We start from the raw sequence: 18,753 nt of genomic DNA, 5'->3' as shown, positions 1-18,753 counted from the left end.
TAAGTAGGTTCAGGAAGTTTACAGGATACACAATCAATACACATTTCAATATACTAACAATGTGGAAACCAAAATCAAAAGCACAATAGCATTCAGAATAAATTCCAAAAATTGATATATTTCAGTATAAACTTAAACAAAACATTCACAGGGGTTAAGAGATGAAAATTAAAAACACTGGTGAAAGAAATCAAAGAAGACCTAAATACTTAGAGAGGTATACTACATTCACAACTGGAAAACTCAACAGAGTAAAGACGTCAATTCTTCCTATAGTTTTCTATAGGTTTAATGCAACCCCTATTAAATTCTCAGGAAGATTTTTTGTAGACAGAGACAAGCTTATTCTAAAATGTATATGGAAAAGCACAGGCCGTAGAACAGATTAAAGCAACTTTGTAAAAGAAGAATAAAATAGGAAATACTGTTCCTGATATAAGGTTTACTATATAGCTATAAAAAAGTGCTGCAAAATTGCTACAAAAAGTGCAGTATGGCAGAGGGATAGGCACAGAGAATGGTAAAGAATACAAAGCACAGACAGAGACTTGAAAAATATGTCCAATTAATATTTGACGAGCAAAAGCAATTCAATTTTGACAAATAGTGCTGAAGTAACTGGACACTCAAAGGCAAAACAAACAAACAAATCCTTATCGAACAAAAGTTAAATCAAAACGGGCCATGGGCTTGAAGGTAAAATGTAAATGTATAAAATTTCTAAAAAAAAAAAGGAGATAGAAAATCTTCAGCATCCAGGACTAGGTAAAGAGTTCTTGAATGGATACCAAAAGTACAATAAATAAAAGGAAAAATTGATCAACTGGACCTCATGATTTCCCCAATAGGAAAGCACAAATTAAGAGCACAGTGAAGGGATATGAGGATGGTTCAGTGGTAGAATTCTCGCCTGCCATGCAGGAGACCCAGGCTAGATTTTGGCTGGTGCATTTCCCCAAAACAAACAAACAAAAACAAATAAACAAAACTTCAACAAATGGTGCTGCAATAACGGGATTTACTCACATGGAAAAAGAATGAAATGTGGCCCCACCATAAAGCATACAAAAAAAAGAAGCACAATGAGATATCATTGTACTTATCAGAGTGGTTAAAATTTTTTTAAGTGATAACACCAGGGTCAGTGAGGATGTGGAGAAATTGAATCCCTGATACATTGGTGGTGGAAAAATGGAAACCAGTTTGGCAGTTTCTTTTAAGACTAAAAAGGGGTTTCTCATACAACTCAGCTATTGCACTCTTGGCATTTATCCCAGAGAAATGAAAACTTATTTTCATGCAGAAACTTTTTTTTTTTTTACTTGAGATGTCTTTATTTTGTCCTCTTTATTTTTGTGAAAAATAACATGTATACAAAAAAGCAATAAATTTCAAAGCACATCACAACAATTAGTCATAGAACAGATTTCAGAGTTTGACATGGGTTACAATTCCACAATTTTAGGTTTTTACTTCTAGCTACTCTAAGATACTGGAGATGAAAACAAATATCAATATAATGATTCAACGATCATGCTCATTTGTTAAACCCTACTTTCTCTGTATAACTCCACCATCAACTTTGATGTTTCTCCCACTCTTTAAGGGTATTTGGGCTATGGCCATTCTAATTTTTTCATGTTGGAAAGGGCTGTTGATAATATGGGATATGGGGATGGACTAGGTGATGTTCTGGAGAGGCTGGCCCCTCTGCATTTCAGGACTTATCTGGTTCAAGGGACCCATCTGGAGGTTGTAGGTTTCAGGAAAGTTACCCTAGTTCATGGAAGCTTTGTAGCATCTTATATATTGCCCTAGGTGTTCTTTAGGATTGGCAGGAAGGGTTTTGGTTGGCATTTGGCAAGCTATGATAGGTAGCAATGTCTAACTGAAGCTATGTAAGAGTGACCTCCTTGACTCTATTTGAACTCTCTCAGTCACTGACACCTTATTTGTTACACTTCCTTCCCCCCTTTTGGTCAGGATGGCCATGCTGAAACTTTTACACAATTGTTCATAGCAGCATTATTCACAATAGCCCCCAAATGGAAACAACCCAAATGTCCTTCAATGGATGAATGATTAAGCAAACCGTGATAGATCCATAACGTGGACTACTATTCAGCAATAAAAAGAACAAACTATTGATAAATGCAACAACTTAGATGAAACTCAAAGAAATTATGCTGAGTGAAAAAAGCCAGTTTCAAAAGGATGTGTACTGCATGATTCCATTTTTATCACATTTGTGAAATGCTATGATTACAGAGATTGAGGATATCTTAATGATTGCCAGGGGTTTTGAATGGAGGTGAAGGAGGAAGGTGGCTACAGTTACAAAGAGGTAGCCCGAGGGAATCTGGTAATCGGTACAGTTAAGCATCCTAGCTGTGGTGCTGGTTATGCAAAAGCACATGTGATAAAATTGCATGGAACTATGCGCGCACACACTAAACCATGCAGTGTCAATTGCCTGGTTTTGACATTGTCCTGTAGCTGTGTAAGATCTTACCATCAGTAGAAACTGGTGAAGTGTACTTGGGACCTCCCTCTACATTTCTCTGCACCTTCCAGATACTGTAAAATTATTTCAAAATAAGCAGTTAAAATAATAAATATTTAAACCTGAGGCTTTTTTTCTATATATTGCTTTAATTTATTTTATTTTATTTATTAAACATACCAACATACAAACACAAACATTTTTACCATATGATCATTCCCTCTACATATATAATCAGTAATTCACAATATCATCATATAGTTGTATATTCATCATGATCATTTCTTAGAACATTTCGATTAATTCAGAAAAAGAAATAAAAAGAAAACAGAAAAAATCCATACATACCATACCCTTTACCTCTTCCTTTCATTGATCACTAGCATTTCAATCTACTAAATTTATTTTAACATTTGTTCCGCCTATTATTTATTTATTTTTAATCCATATGTTTTACTCATCTTTCAATAAGGTAGATAAAAGGAGCATCAGACACAGGTTTTCACACTAACACAGTCACATTGTGAAAGCTATATCATTATACAATCATCTTCAAAAAACATGGCTACTGGAACACAGCTCAGGCAGTTCCCACCATCCTCTCCATTACACCTTAACTAAAAAAGTGATATCTATATCATGCATAAGAATAAACTCCAAGATAACCTCTCAACTCTGTTTGGAATCTCTCAGCCATTGACACTTTATTTTGTCTCATTTCACTCTTCCCCTTTTTGGTAGAGAAGGTTTTCTCAATCCCTTGGTGCTGAGTCCCAGCCTATCCTAGGATTTCTGTTCCACATTGCCAGGAAGGTCCACACCTCTGGGTGTCATGTCCCATGTAGAGAAGGGGAGGGCAGTGAGTTTGCTTGTTGGGTTGGCTGAGAGAGAGGGAGAGGCCACAGATGAGCAACAAAAGAGGTTCTCTTGGGGGTGACTCTTAGGTCTAATTTTAAGTAGGCTTAGCCTATCCTTTGTGGGGTTGTTTCATATAAACAAACCCCAAGATTGGGGGGCTCAGCCTACTGCTTTGGTTGTCCCCACTGCTTGTGAGAATATCAAGAATTCTCCACTTGGGGAAGTTGAATTTTCCCCCTTCCTCACCATTACCCCAAGGGGACTTTGCAATACTTTTTTATTCACTGTTCAAATCACTCTGGGATTTATTGAGGCATCACTCTGTAAACCTGAGAGTTTGAGCCCAGTGTGGGCATTGCAGAGCCTCTCCTCAGACCCTAGGAGGCCCACTTCTCTGCTCTGTTGCCCCTCTAGGAGGGGCTCTCCACTTTGTCCTATGCCCCTAGCAAAATGCTTGGCACCTACAAGGTGCTCAAAAAATATCTGTTGAACAGGAAAAGTGAGGAATAAGGACATGGATGCTCCTCAGGCAGTGTGGCAACCTGGACAGCTCAAATTTCCCACACTGTGTTGTCTGCCATGTCAGCTTTAATGCTTTCCTACACCAGGGCTCTCCTAAATAAGGACAAGGTATAAGGGAGAGCTCACAGTATTCCAACCATGCATGAATGAAAACTGCACCAAGCAGGAGTCTGTTTATTCCTTCAATTTTATTTTATTTTATTTTTCTACTAAAAAGGGGATATCTAATATATAATGCATAAGAATAATCTCCAGGATAACCTCTTGACTCTGTTTGAAATCTTTCAGCCACTGACACTTTATTTTGTCTCATTTCTCTCTTCCCCCTTTACATCGAGAAGATTTTCTCAATCCCTTATTGCTGAGTTCCAGCTCATTCTCGGATTTCTGTCCCATGTTGCCAGGGAGGTTTACACCCTTGGGAGTCATGTCCCAGGTAGAGGGGGCGAGAGTGGTGAGTTTGCTTGCCATGTCAGCTGAGAGAGAGGCCACATCTGAGGAACAAAAGAGGTTCTCTGGGGGTGACTCTTAGGTCTAATTTTAAGTAGGCTTAGCCTATCCTTTGCAGGAATAATTTCCATATGAACAAACCCAAAGATTGAGGGCTTGGCGTATTGATATGGTTGTCCCCACTGCTTGTGAAAATATTAGGAATTCACCAAAAAAGGGAAGTTGAATTTTCCCCCTTTCTCACCATTTCCCCAAGGAGACTTTGCAAATACTTCTTTATTCACTGCTCAAATCACCCTGGGGTTTATCAGGGCATCACACTGGACAGCCCTACAAAATCTCATGCCTCATTCAAGGTTCCACGTATTTATGGAGTTCAATTAACTTGTCCAATATAAGCTATATTAGGAAATGCACTAGTCAAAATATAAATTTTGTACCAAATAAATGTTTTTTGCTTTAGTCTCACACAGAAATTGAAGTTTTAAAATATGAATGACCATCTATTTTTAATACCCTGCAATATTGACATTCCTTTGTTCTTCTTCATGCAAAAAACATTTCTTAATTTGTACATTTAGTCACTATCATTGTACACTCTAAGCATTCCTAGATTATACTGCCTTAGTCTTTATCATCTATCTTTTTTTCTGGTTTCATATCTGACCCCAGCCCTCTTCCCTCTATCATTCTCACATTCAGCTTCATTCAGTGTAATTAAATTATTGTGCTACAATAAGATAGTATTGTGCTATCCATTTCTGAATTTTTACAATCAGTCCTATTGCACAATCTGTATCCCTTCAGCTCCAATTACTCAATATCTACCCTGTTTCTACCTCCTGATGATCTCTGTTCTGAAATTCTCCAAGTTCATACATTAATGTTAGTTCATATCAGTAAGACCACACAGCATTTGCCCTTTTGTTTGGCTAATCCCACTCAGCATAATGTCTTCTAGGTTCATCATGTTGTTACATGCTTCATGACTTTATTCTGTCTTACAGCTGCGTAATATTCCATTGTATGTATATATCACAGCTTGTTTATCCACTCCTCATTCCTTCAATATTTTTAATAAAGGTAGGAATGGGAGGGGATCACCAGCTAAGATGCTGGGGATGAGGAAGGTTCGTTACTCATGTTCTGAGATTGCACATGGAAGAAAGGCTGTTGTTAGAGAAGTACGTCAAGAACCAGGTGAAGTCAAAGACAAACAGGAATGGTTCCCTGGCAACAATTAGACTATCCTCAATCTCTACAATTATATTTCACAAATGTCATAAAAATGGAATAAGGCAGAACCTATCCTTTTGAAATTGACTTTTTGGGTAGAAAGCGGTGGAATGCAACGTAGAAGATGGGCTTTTAGAGCTTGGTGGGGAGTAAGGGTGTCAGGAGGTAAGGTGGGGTCTGTTGCCACTGGCCATGGGGAAGCTGAGCCCTGGCAGGTGGAGATGTTCACATGTCCCAGGGTTCTGACCAAGGGTGACATTCCCAGGAAGGGCAGCCTTCTGGAGCCCCAGTGCCCAGGGGCTCAGGACAATTTGCAGACTGGGAGGGGTAGCCTTTCCCCCCTCTCTCTCTCCACCCTCCTTTTTCATCATCATGGCATCTCCCATTGCCCACTTCTTTCTTTTCTTCCAGTTAAAAAACAAGAGTTGCCGTGTGCAGCAACAGATACCAAGGGACATTGAGCTGGGAGTAGTGGGTCTGAGTGGACATTCCATATGGGCGGCAACACACATTGCCTCCTGAATTGTAAACCAGATCTGTTCTGGGGGACCTTCTAGCCCTATCTCAGTTCTTGGCACCCAAGTGAAGGCTTGTCTCTGGCCAAGGAGGTTGGGCAGTGACTTGGAGCATGTTATCTATCCTCCCCACCCATAATGACTATTAAGAAGTAGAAATTGCTACCCAACTTACTCAAGAGAGGATGTTAGCATGTGTACAGGGGGTCTTCCTGCTTCTGTTGGAGCTGCTGGCTATTTCTTTGCCTCTGGACAAATATAAGAAGGAAGCAGGCATCCAAGAAACAGGGCTGAGGGTGGTGAAAGGAGACAAAGCACTGACAAGGGTCTCTCCTGCCTCCAGCCATGTCTGAAGCAGCCTGCTCTCCTCCTTCTGGGCTTTTCAGTTACAGGAGACTGGTTTTGTCTGAAATCAGTTTGAACTGGGTTTTCTCTCCTTGCAACAAAGAGTCCTGCCTGATTAAAGGATTATCTAACCTAGCATTGTCATGGGCCCAGCCTGGCCAGCCAAACATGATGTTACATGTGTGTCTCCAGGATCACATTTACTGTCTAAGAAAATAGGACAAACTCCTCAAGACCATGAGAAATTAGGAAATGGTGTGAGACCAGCCCGCGGTTTCCTGCAAGCAAAGGTAAAATTCATCTGGGGGAGTAGATAAACAGGAGAACTAAGCTGAACCATGTTGATGATGCCTTCTCAGAGTATCAGGGTCTGGATATGGGGCAGCTGTTAAAACATCTAAGAGCTACACTGAGCCCTGTAATCCCCAATTTAGTTTAAATGTCCCCCATAGTGGTCCAACAGAATTATGCATAACGAGGGAAAATTGCAAAGAATCATATTCGTGATTCTGAGAGATGAATTGCCTCTATAAAAGAAGAGCAAGAAGTCATGAAAATGGAAACCTCTCGGGACAGAAATGTCCTCAGAAATGACAAAAATGATCACTGAATTTTAAAATGCAAGGGAGGCAGTGAACAGCAGATTAGCTAATGGGTAAAGAAAACAGTATCAGTGAGTTAGAACACAGGTTGAAGAAACTGTCCCAGGGAAAATCCAAGAGAGATGAAAGGCAATAAAATACACAGGAAGTTAGACCCAAGGTAGCTCTCAGCTAGAGGAAGAATTTCCGGAAGAGAAACAATCATCAAAGACATAATTGAGAGCTTTCAGTCCTAGCAACGTGGAGGACTGAGCTAAAGAACCACTCCCCTCTACTATAAACACACAGGGACACTGGATAAATTTAATGAGTCATAAATAATAATGAAATAGAGCATTTTAAACATATAGTAGTACACAAAAGCAAAAAGACAGAAAAATCCCTGAGTATCAGAAATAGCAACAACTCAAGGTCAGAGCAAAGAGCACCTGAGCTGAAGCTAAAGCCGCCATGAGCTTATGAGACCAGATACAAATCCAGGGGCCAGGGACTAGGGTCAATGCCCATCTTAATAAGAGGACGTGGTCCTGGTCAATCCAAAGTGTGGAGCTGGAACCAAGATTCTGGTATAAAGCGGGGACCCTGGAAGGGCTGTCTGCTAAAGTGATGGGGAACTAGGAACATTAACTAACACAAGGAGGCAACAAGAAAGTTTACCTGGAGCTCTAGATGCTATTAAGAAAACAAAACCAAACCAAATGAAAAACACCAAGGCTGCCATTTATGTGGGCATTGGATCCAAATTTATACCACTCTCATGATACAAACCCCAAGGTGAGGAAACATAAATATTGGCCCAGATTAGTGAAACTTAAATTTCCCAGATTTGATGAAAAATATCAATTCATAAATGCAAGACTCTCAATGATCCCCAAGCAGGATAAACACCAAGAAATCATAATCAAATGGCTGAAAACAAGTGATAACGAGAAAACTTAAAAGCAGCAATATTTTTTAAAAGACATATAACATATAAGGTTATAAAGGTAAGGATTACTGCTGACTTCTTGTTAGAGAAATGCAATCAAGAATAAAGTGGAACATTTTAAAATGTAATTCTATGTCCAGCAAATGAAAGTAAAATAAAGATGTTTTCATGCAAACGAAAGATGCAGGAATGTTACCAGAAGGCCTTCACTGCAAGAAATGTTAAAGAAAGTTCTTCAGGCTAACAGAAAATGATACTGGATGGAAATTCAGATCAATACAAAGGAAGGAAAAGGGTGGAAACGGTGAGTGAATAACCATGAATCCTTTTACATGTCATTTTCTGTTTTAATTTCTTTAAATATTTTTGGCTATTTAAAACAAGTATAGTCAAAATGCATTTTGGGGTTTCTAACATATGTAGAAATAAACTATATGACAACAGTTGTACAAAGGACAGGAGGAAGTAAAAGGAATGATTCTATTATACAGTTCTTGCATTGCATATGAAGTGGGATAATGTTACTTGAAGGCAGACTGTGATAAGTTAAAGATGCATAAAGCAAACCCTAGAAGATGACTAAAAATAAAATGAAGTATAGCTAACACACCAACAGAGAGGTGAATAATAATTAATTAATCAAAAAGAAAGCAGGAAAATAGTTCAAAAGAACAATGAAGATGGAACAAACAGAAAACAAACAGCAAGATGATTGACTTAAACCCAACCATATCAATAATTACTTTAACTGTAAATAATTTAACACTAAACTAAAAGGTAGAGGTTGTTAAACTGGATAAAAAAGCCAGATGAAATGATATACTGTTCAAGAAGCACTTTAAATAGAAAGACATGGATAGGTTAAAAGTGGAAGAATAGAAAAAGACATACCATACAAATACAGGAAAGCTGAAGTAGCTATGTTAATATCATCCAAAATGAATATTAGGACAGAGTATATTTTCAGAGATAAGAACATTACATAATGAACAGTTAAGGAAGACATCACTTTATAAGCATATGAACACCGTTCCTTCATTAAATAGAGGAGGGAACACTACCCAACTCATATGACAAGGTCAGCCATTCTCTGACAACTAAATCAGACAAATACATTATAAGAAAGAAAACTAAACTTGAGACTGATACCCCTCATGACTACAAAATCAGACTAATCGTAAGAAAGAAAACTAAACTCAAGAGTGATATCCCTCACAAACACAGGCATACACATCCTCAACAAAATTTTGGAAAATCAAATCCAACAATATAGAAAAAAGAATAATACATCATGACCAATGGGGTTTATCCAGGAAAGCGAATTTACAGTCAATCAATGTTTACTCATGATATTAACAGACTAAAGGAGAAAAAGCCATCTGATCATTTCAATTGATGTAAAAAAAGCATTTGAAAAATTTAGCATTCATTCATGAAAAAAAAAGTTCAACAATCTAGGAATGGATAGGAACTTCTTTAATCCAACAGTGTGCATCTATGAAAAATCTACCACTGTCATACTTAATCAGAAAAGACTGCTTTCATCCTAAAATTAGGAATAATAAGGATGTCCAGGCTCACTTCTTCTATTCAACACTGTACTGGCTAATCTAGTCAATGGTATAAGGCAAGAAAATGAAATTTAAAATATACAGATTGGATAGAAAGAAGTAAAATTGTCTTTCTTTGAAGATTAGTTGCAGTTGTACATAGAAAATCCTAAGGAATGTCCAAAAGTCTACAAGAACTAAAGGGAATTTAATAAAGTCTCAGAATACACATTCTATATGAAAACTCTGGTCTTAGTCTCTACATAGTAGCAACAAGCAATTGGAAAATGCAATATAGGGTGGGCCACGGTGGCTCAACAGGCAGAGTTCTCGCCTGTCATGCCAGAGACCTGGGTTCAATTCCCGCTGCCTGCCCATGCAAAAAAATGAAATACAAAAAAAACCCCACATTTTTTCAATAACATTTAAATTCATGACATATATAGGAATAAATTTAACAAAAGATATGGAAGACCGCTACATGTAAACTACAAAACACTGAAAGATAAATTAAACAAGACCTGATAGTGGAGGCACATTCCACATTCATGAATTGAAAACTCAATATTGTTCAAACGTCTCTTCTCTTCAAGTGGATCTACTGATTCAATACAATTCCAATCAAATTTTCAGCAGGCTTTATTTGGGGTAAAAATTGACAAGTTGAACCTAAAATTTAAATGAAAATATAAAGTCTTAGAATATCTAAAACAATTTTAAAGAAAAGTTGGAAGACTTGCAACCACGTGATTTCAAGACTTACAATAAAACTGGAGAAGTCGAGACAATGTGTTGTGGATGTCATGATAGGCATGCAGATCAGTGGCTACAGATTCTGACATATAGATCAGAATAGAGATCCAAATATAGACCCACATTCACATGGTTACTCAATATTTTACAAAAAGTTCTAAAGCGATTTAATGGAGGAAATTATTTGTCTTCTCAGCAAATGGTGCCAGAGTAAGTGGCTATTCCTGTGGAAAAAAATGAACGTCAACTTTATCTCACATCTCATACAAAAATTAACTTGAAATGTAAAGTATAAAGTTATAAAATTCTGGAAGAAACATAGGAGGAAAGTTTTGTGAACTTGGGTCAGGCAAATATTTCTTAGAACACAAAAAGCACTTATAAAAGAAATATTTGATAAATATTTATCAAAATGAGAAAATAAAAGTCTGCCTTTGAAAGACACTGTTAGGAAAACAAAAAGTCAAGATGCAAACTGGGAGAAAATATTCTCTATTCATATATCTTATAAAGAACTCATAAAAAACAAACAACCCAATTTTAAAATGTGCAAAAGATTTGAACAGACACTTCATAGGCCAAGAAAACATTAGTCATTAGAGAAATATAAGTTAACACTACAATAAGATACCATGAAACATCCTTTAAAATGGCCTAAAAATTAAATGGCCTAAAATTAAAAAAAAAAAACAAAAAACCTGACATCTCCAAGTTTTGATGGAGCAAATGGAACTCTCATACATTGCTGATATGGTAGTATAATATGGCTTAGTTTCTAGTGTTTGTAAAGTTAAAAACATTCATCATGTGACAGAGACTTCAATCTAGATATTTACCCAAGAGAAAAGAAAACATATTTCCATACCGTAGTGGTTTGAAGCTATATATACTCCAGAAAAACATGTTCTAGACTTTAATTAATTCCTATGGATATGAACCCATTGCAAGTAGGAAATTCGGAAGAGGTTACTTCAGTTAAGGTGTGGCCCACCTCAATCAGAATGGGTCTTAATCCTATTACTGGAGTCCCTCATAAACAGAGTGAAATTAAGACAGACAGAAGCAACAAGTTGAAATTCAGTGGGTCTTGGAAATCATCAGGAGATACCATCATGTGCCTCGCCATGTGACAAGGCAAGGACCAAAGGTTACCAGCAGCCAACCCCAGAATGCTACAGTCTTCAGGAAGAAATCATTGCCTTGTTGATTTATTGATTTGGACTATTTTCCAGCCTCAAACCATGAGCAAACAAATTCCCATTGTGTAACCCGACCCAGTCCATGATATTTGCTTGAGTAGCCCAGGAGACTCAAACACATGCCAAGACTTGTACAAATATGTTCATAGCAGCTTTATTCAAAATAGCCCCAAACTAGAAACAACCCAAATGTCTAACAACAGATAAGTTGAAAAACAAATTGTGGCATATCCATGCAATGAGATACTACTCAGCAATAAAAAGGCTGAGCTACCAAGAGGTACACACAGGTTAAATCTCAAAAGCATCATATTGGGCAAAAGAAGCCAACACAAAAGAATATTTTCTTTTATTTGTTATTCCACTTCTATGAAATTTTAGAAAAGGCAAAGTTCATCTACAGAGACAGAAAGCAGATTAATTGTTGCCTGGGGCTAGGGCTAGGAGGGAAGATGATCTTGGCAATTCTTGGGAAAATTATTGGGGAAGAGCAAGTTACGATAACACTTTAATCTTCTTTGGAGTAGTGGCTATGGCTGTATAATTTGTCAAAATGCATTGACCGCCACCCTTAAAATGGGTACAGTTTATTGCAGGTAAATTAGACCTCAATAAATTTGAGTCAAAAAGAAAAAAGATAGGAAAATATTTTTAGGAGTTAGAAGTATTTTTTTGAATAAGATCTAAAAACTGTAAATGACAAAGGAAAAGGAGAATTCTATACATTAAAATTCAAACCTTTTGTATATCAAAAGACACACCATTAATGTTAAAGGCAAACCACACACTGGGAGAAGATAATGACACCCCTATAACAAACAGACAAAAAAAGATTACTATCTGAAATATGTCATGAACTATTATAAATCAATTAAAAAAAAATACAAGCAATCTCATGGTAAGATGGCCAGGATATGACCAGGCAAATGATAGGTGAAAAAAACTGAACAGCCCATAAATATGTAAAAATATATTCAAGCTCACTATTAATCAGGGAAATACAAATCAAAATGGCAAAAGATACACTAACTGTTGGTAAGGATGTAGGGAAATGGGAACAGTTATGCACTCCTAAGGGGAGTGTATCTTCATCAAACAATTTAGAGAGGAATTTGGCATGAGCCAGGAAAGTTAGAATCCTCTGTGACCTGACAATTCCTCATTTAGCTTTATACACCCTAGAGATTTGCAAGGTTAGAGGCACAAAGAGACTTTAAAATATGTTGAGCACAGCTCTGTTTATAAGCCCCAAAGTGGGACTATCTTATATTTCCATGAATTGAGGAGCGGATAGATAAACTACAGTAGAGTCGTACGATGGAAGACTGCTCAGTCTTTAAAATGAACACACTAGATCCATGTATGTCAACATAGCTAAATCTGAAACAACAACAACAACAAAGTTGAGTGATAAAGCAAGCTTGCAAAAGGACATGTACTGCCCAGAAAGGGAGGTGCTAAGCAAGACCCTGGGAAGGGGTCCCCACTTTAGCCCCAAAGGAATGGGCAGTACTGGGGAAGGGACAGGTGAACAGGGGAAGAATTGCCTGCAGGTGAGTCTGTAAAACTCCCAGGCAGAGGCCAACCCAAGCTCTCCATTAGCAACATAGGTCTTTCCAATGTGTAAGGTTGCTGCTGTCCCGCCGTCTTACCCTGGGCAGTAAGCTAGGAAAACGCGCTGGCAAGCCTCGCGGTCCCACATGTCCCGAGCGCTTCCGATACAAGATGCACGAGCCCATGGGGCCTCCGACACTGCCCTGCATCACAGCTTTGCCTTCTTTTTTCTTCTTTGCCGCTATTCCATTTACTTTGGCTCTGTGGACTTGCTTTGAGGTTTGGCACTTGCACGTTTTTAATATAAACTCAGATTCTTAACAGCAGCATCAAATCCTTAATAAAAAATAACCACTTTATTTTCCACCAGCCCTTTGTCTCCAGAAAGCAGATGCAATATAGGATTGGCTGGTAGATTATAGCCTTTTTCCTAGAAAAGAGAAGAGAAATCTATTTCCTCCTGCTCAATCGCTCTATCATCCCCAAACAGTTTGGGAATGGAGCCCTGTCATGAGTTTTAATTTATGACGTCTGATCCCGTTTTGAGACTTGGTTGTAGGAAGCTGGGAGATGGCCGAGTCTGAGGTTTGCCTTTGACCACATCCCTGTCTGAGTTTACCTTTGCCTGTCTTCTGTGGAGAATTTAAAAAGCATCAGTATCTGAGGTGAAGGGGATCAGCGAGGCTGCATTTTGACCCTTTTTGTACCAACCAGAGAAACGGGACCCACTTCCCTACCTCCCCACAGAGCAAAGGTGGCCCTCTGGCCCCTCCAGGTATGCCCTCCACCGGGCTCTCTGCCTTGAGGCTGACCTGCCAGGGCCACTGGTGGCCTGCTTTGCTCCTGGGAGTCACCTCCCCAAGATGGGAGGGAAGGGGGAAGGGAGGGAGAGGAGGTAGGGAGCGAGGGCATTTATTCCCCGAGGGGCCACCCACGTGGAAGGTCACCATCATGTAGTTCATGTTTTCTATCATACTCACAACCAGATTTCTTGTGACAATAGCCTAAAAGTGAAATAACCCTGCATTGCCATTTTCTTAGTAGTCCCTTCTTTCCCACCTACTGTCTCTCAATTTGCTCATTCTCTCCCTCATTCTTTTTCTTACTCTCTCATTTGCTCTCTCACTCTCTCTCACTCCATTCTTTCTCCTTCTCCCTCCTCCCCTCTCCCCCACCCCCATTCACTGGCATCTGTTTGTGCAGCACTCACCGTGTTCTAAGTGCTGGGACGATGACAAGGAGATGCTGGGCGCAGCCTCTGCCTCTGAGGAGAAAGTGCTGCATTTGGAAGTGAAGTGCAGACCTACAGCTGAGGGCCAACCTGGAAGGAGGATTTCTGACCGCCCGATGGTCGGAAAGGCAGCCTCTCCGGCTTCCTCTATCACTACGTAAAGATGTGATCCAAGGAGAAATGAGATATAATTACTTGCCATTTCCATGAAATACTCATCAATGAGGATTTGCTGCACGTGCCACAGGTGGGGCTCATGTGATGTGCCTCTGCATCGGTGTGGGGTACAAGGTGGCATAAACGAACCCCTTTTCCTGCCCTCTTGAAGATGCCGTCTTCATTGGGGGATGTCACGCGAGTGATGCCGGCCAGGCTCCCCAAGGGGCCACCTCAAGGAGGTGGCTGTGGGCCTGGGGTTGTGAGGATGGGCTTGAGGGATGGGGGTGCCCCTAACGTGCTTCCCACGCAGGAAGGGTCTTAGTGAGTGAAAGTCCATGACTGTTTACAAAACAGCATGGTTTTAAAAAACAAGATAATCTGCTACTAGATACCAAAGTCGTCTGGTGGCCGACCAGGTGTTCATATCACGGGGACGTTACCATCTGAGCGGTTGCCCCACGTCGGCCTCTGTTTTCCTGGGAGCCTCTGGAACAGCTCCACAGAAAGGCCCTGGAAACAGGCCCGGGAGGCATCCCTGCCAGCCGCCCTGGTGGCACAGCGTGGCCAGCTCTTCCCCAAGACAACAAGGAACCCTGAACTCCCAAACCCACCACCAGCAAATGCCCACTAAGTAGCTGCCATCTTCCCCACCACTGTTGCCCCCTGTCAAGACCCCTACCCAGGGGGTGCCTGCCTTCGGCAAGTGGGAACCAGCAGTGGGTGCTGCAGGAACTCAGACAAGGGTCTTCAAGGCTGGGTGGGATATAGAGAGGTGACGGGCGGTCACGATAATGCTTGACCAGCGTGGCCAAAGCACTGGGCCAAAGGCTTTTCTCAATTGACTCACGCAGTCTCCCCCGGGGTCCTGCAGGGGGAGCAGGTACTGTCACCCCCACGCACAGGTGAGGACATTGAAAGTGAAGGAGGTAAATGGCTCTGGAATGGGTGCTCTTCCTTATGGTCCGGACTGATCTGAGAGAAGATCCCACACAGAGGGCACAGCATGGATGCGGTGACATCTGAGAGGCACAGCAGTGAGGGGCAGCCTGGGATGGAGCAGGAGGCCAGCTTGGTGGGAGCAGAGCCCAGGTGAGGGGGTGCTGAGTGGCGGGGAGCAGGGGCTTCATGGGCCAGGCTGAGGGATCAGGGCTGGTGGTGGGGGGAGAGCCCGGGAGGGTGGCCCTGCCTCGGTGGTGCTTCCAGCGGAAGTGGCCCTCCCACCGGCCCCTTCTCATTCACATAAAGCTGGTTTTGTTTCCATTTATCTGCTTGACTTTTGAGCCAAGACGCTGTTAGAAAAACATATTGCTCTAATTTAACCCACATGTGTGTCCCTGGGGCAGCGTCTAAAAGGAAACTACAGGGACTCAAGACCCTGGAGCCTCAGCCCCGTGGACATGGCAGGGCAGAGCTCAGGCCTCAGCAGTGACTCTGACCCAGCCTCTGCGGCCTTTCCTAAGGTGAGTCCCCACCCCACCTGCCTCCTGGGCAAGCAGGAGATGTCAGGGGGAAAGGGAGGCATGGGGTGGCCTTCATGTGGCAGTGGTGACCTCACTGGCCTGCTCCCGGCACCCGCCTGTAGCTGGTAGGGCATAAAAGAGGAGGATGCTGGGGGTGGGGGTGGCGTCAGTGCATGAGGGGTTCAGCTCCTAATCCACTCCCCTACCCTCTTTCCCAGGATCAAGGTCTCAAAACCCTGAGGCAAGCAAGGTGTCAGGAGTCGGTTTATCCATCACAAGGGGAGATAGCATTTGCAGGATAGTAGCTATGGATAATCCTGGGCCAGGACTCTGGGATGAGACCCAAGACCACAGGAGAACTCATCTGCACACCTGGCCACGAGTGAGGGTAGGCTGAGTGTTCTAGTTTGCTAGCTGCCGGAATCCAACATACCAGAAATGGAATGGCTTTTAAAAAGGGGAATTCAATAAGTTGCTAGTTTACAGGCCGAGAAAATGTCCTAATTAAAACAAGTCTATAGAAATGTCCAATCAAAGGCATCCAGGGAAAGATACCTTGGTTCAAGAAGGCCGAAGAAGTTCAGGGTTTCTCTCATCTGGAAAGGCACGTGGCAAGCACGGCATCATCTGCTAGCTTCTTCTCCTGGCTTCCTGTTTCATGAAGCTCCCCAGGAGGCATTTTTCTTCTTCATCTCAAAGGTTGCTGGCTGGTGGGCTCTGCTTCTCGTGGCTATGTCGTTCTGCTCTGCTCTCTCTGTATCTCCCATTCTCCAAAACGTTTCCTCTTTTATATGACTCCAAGAAACCAATCAAGACTCACCCAAATGGGTGGAGACATGTCGTCACCTAATCCAGTTTAACAACCACTCTTGACTAAATCACATCATCCAGGGAGATGATCTGATTACAGTTTCAAACATACAGTATTGAATAGGGATTATTCTACCTTTATGAAATGGGATTTTCTTTAAAATGTGGCTTTTCTAGGGGGCATGATTCCTTTCAAACCAGCATACTGAAGAAACTTCTCTTGCAGCCACACCTTGCTGGCAGAAAGCTGGCAGGGAGCCAAGTCAGGGTGCTCATTTCAATATTCTCTTCAAATTCTGTTTCCATCACATAACTTAATTTGGATACAATTTGGAGGAATTCGTTGTCCCAAATGAGAAAACCTAAAAGAAGGAAGATCTTCTCACACGGATGTATTTTCCACAACTGGGATTGGAGGCACAGCGCTAAAAGCAGAACTGGAATGCCTGGCTTTGTTTCAAGGTCTAAGACCCTTTTGGTGGCTTCTGGGCCAAAATCCTGGTGAATCCATCCAGGCAGAAATGACGGCCCTCCCTCCCCAACCTCATCACCCCCACCCTGAGGCTTCCCGAGACAGCCGCCCCCCTTTCTCCCACGCTCACCACCCGCCTTGGATCTGGGGCGTGGTTCCTAAGCAAAGGACACATTAAGCTCCAGGGGGTGGAGTGTCACACAAGTGGCTTAAATCTGGTGCTTGGCATCAGCAGCGCACCCTCTCACTCTCGCTGCTTCCAATACCCCTCTGCTGGGAAGTGCCAGGAGCAGTGTCAGAGCCGATGTGGGCAGAATTGGGGGTTTCACATTGTACTAAAATTTATCTCTATCAGGGACAAGGAAGGAAATGGAGATAGTGTGTGAGAATGTCAAAGTGGGATGAATTTTCGTTTCCTACCCACTAATCAGAGAACAGTCCTTGTTAATATCTGTGACTGTTGCGGGATTCTTGGGGTTCTCCTGCCTCAAAGAGCAGAGCTCTCTGGAATCTCATATAGAAAGCTTTGGAATCTCCCAGCCACCAGCTACTCCCCCAATCTCAAGACAAGGGTTCAGCTGTACAACCAGGAATTAGCTGGCAGAAGCTTCCTCGAGGCTGGGACGGGTCTGGGAGACCCCCCCCCCCCCCCCACCGAGGCATGGCCAGTAGCCACCCTTCCCCATGTCCGTCGCAGACAGGCAGAGGTGGGGAGGCCAGTCTGGATTTTGCAGGGACTGGTGTCTGACCCAGGCTGGAGCCGTGCTGGTTCTAAGGGTTGGCCCAGCCCAATGCCGGACCCATCCTTCAGTGAACGGCCCTTGCAGAAGCTATCAGGCAATCATCCAGAGGAGACACACAGCAATCAACCCGAGGTCGGTCAGCAAGCAGGAAATGCATGGAGCCAGAATGTAGATTTACAAACGTTCAGTTGTGCAGTTACAAATGGATCCACTGTGGAGGCCCAGGATGCTGCAGATCCTGCCAGAGTGACAGGATCAGGGGGGCTCAGGGCACGGAGGACCCCAGGATGCAGCACCAGGTCGAGAACCATTCACAAGCTCACATGCGGGGTTCCAGGGAGGAAATCTGGCCTGCACAAACCTCAAGCAACCAGGACTTAGATGTCATTGTACCTCCTTGGTTGGACCAGGCGTACATTTTGGTTTCTGAGTTCCAGCGATGGAGTAAGACGAAATTGCCTCTTCCCGTGAACTAAGTTGATAGTGACAGCAGTAACGTGTGCCAGGTCCCTGGCTCAAGGGTAATGAGGGCTGCCTGTGTTCCTCTGATGGAAACTCTTTTATGCTTTGACAAAAATTCGATGTGATTTCTTTTTTCCACGAAAGGCTGGGCTGTTAGCTACAAAGCAATACAGTTCTACCCTATAATCTTGGGGCTTAATCAAAACATATTCCAACCACCTATTCTAGTGCTAGGAATGAATGTTTATTTTAAAACCATTTGCTATGGCTTTTTTTCTTCCCCCTTTATTTTAAGGGAAGGAGAAGGGAATTTCTTGGAGCCAGATTTCTCCCTGCCCCTAAGCAGGTCTCTCCATTCAAAAGACCATGTCATACGCTCAGGTCGTAATTAACCACAGAAC

Source organism: Tamandua tetradactyla, chromosome 16 (genome assembly GCF_023851605.1).
Source record: "Tamandua tetradactyla isolate mTamTet1 chromosome 16, mTamTet1.pri, whole genome shotgun sequence".
Classification (NCBI taxonomy): Eukaryota; Metazoa; Chordata; class Mammalia; order Pilosa; family Myrmecophagidae; genus Tamandua; species Tamandua tetradactyla.
This window is presented reverse-complemented; position numbering follows the sequence as displayed.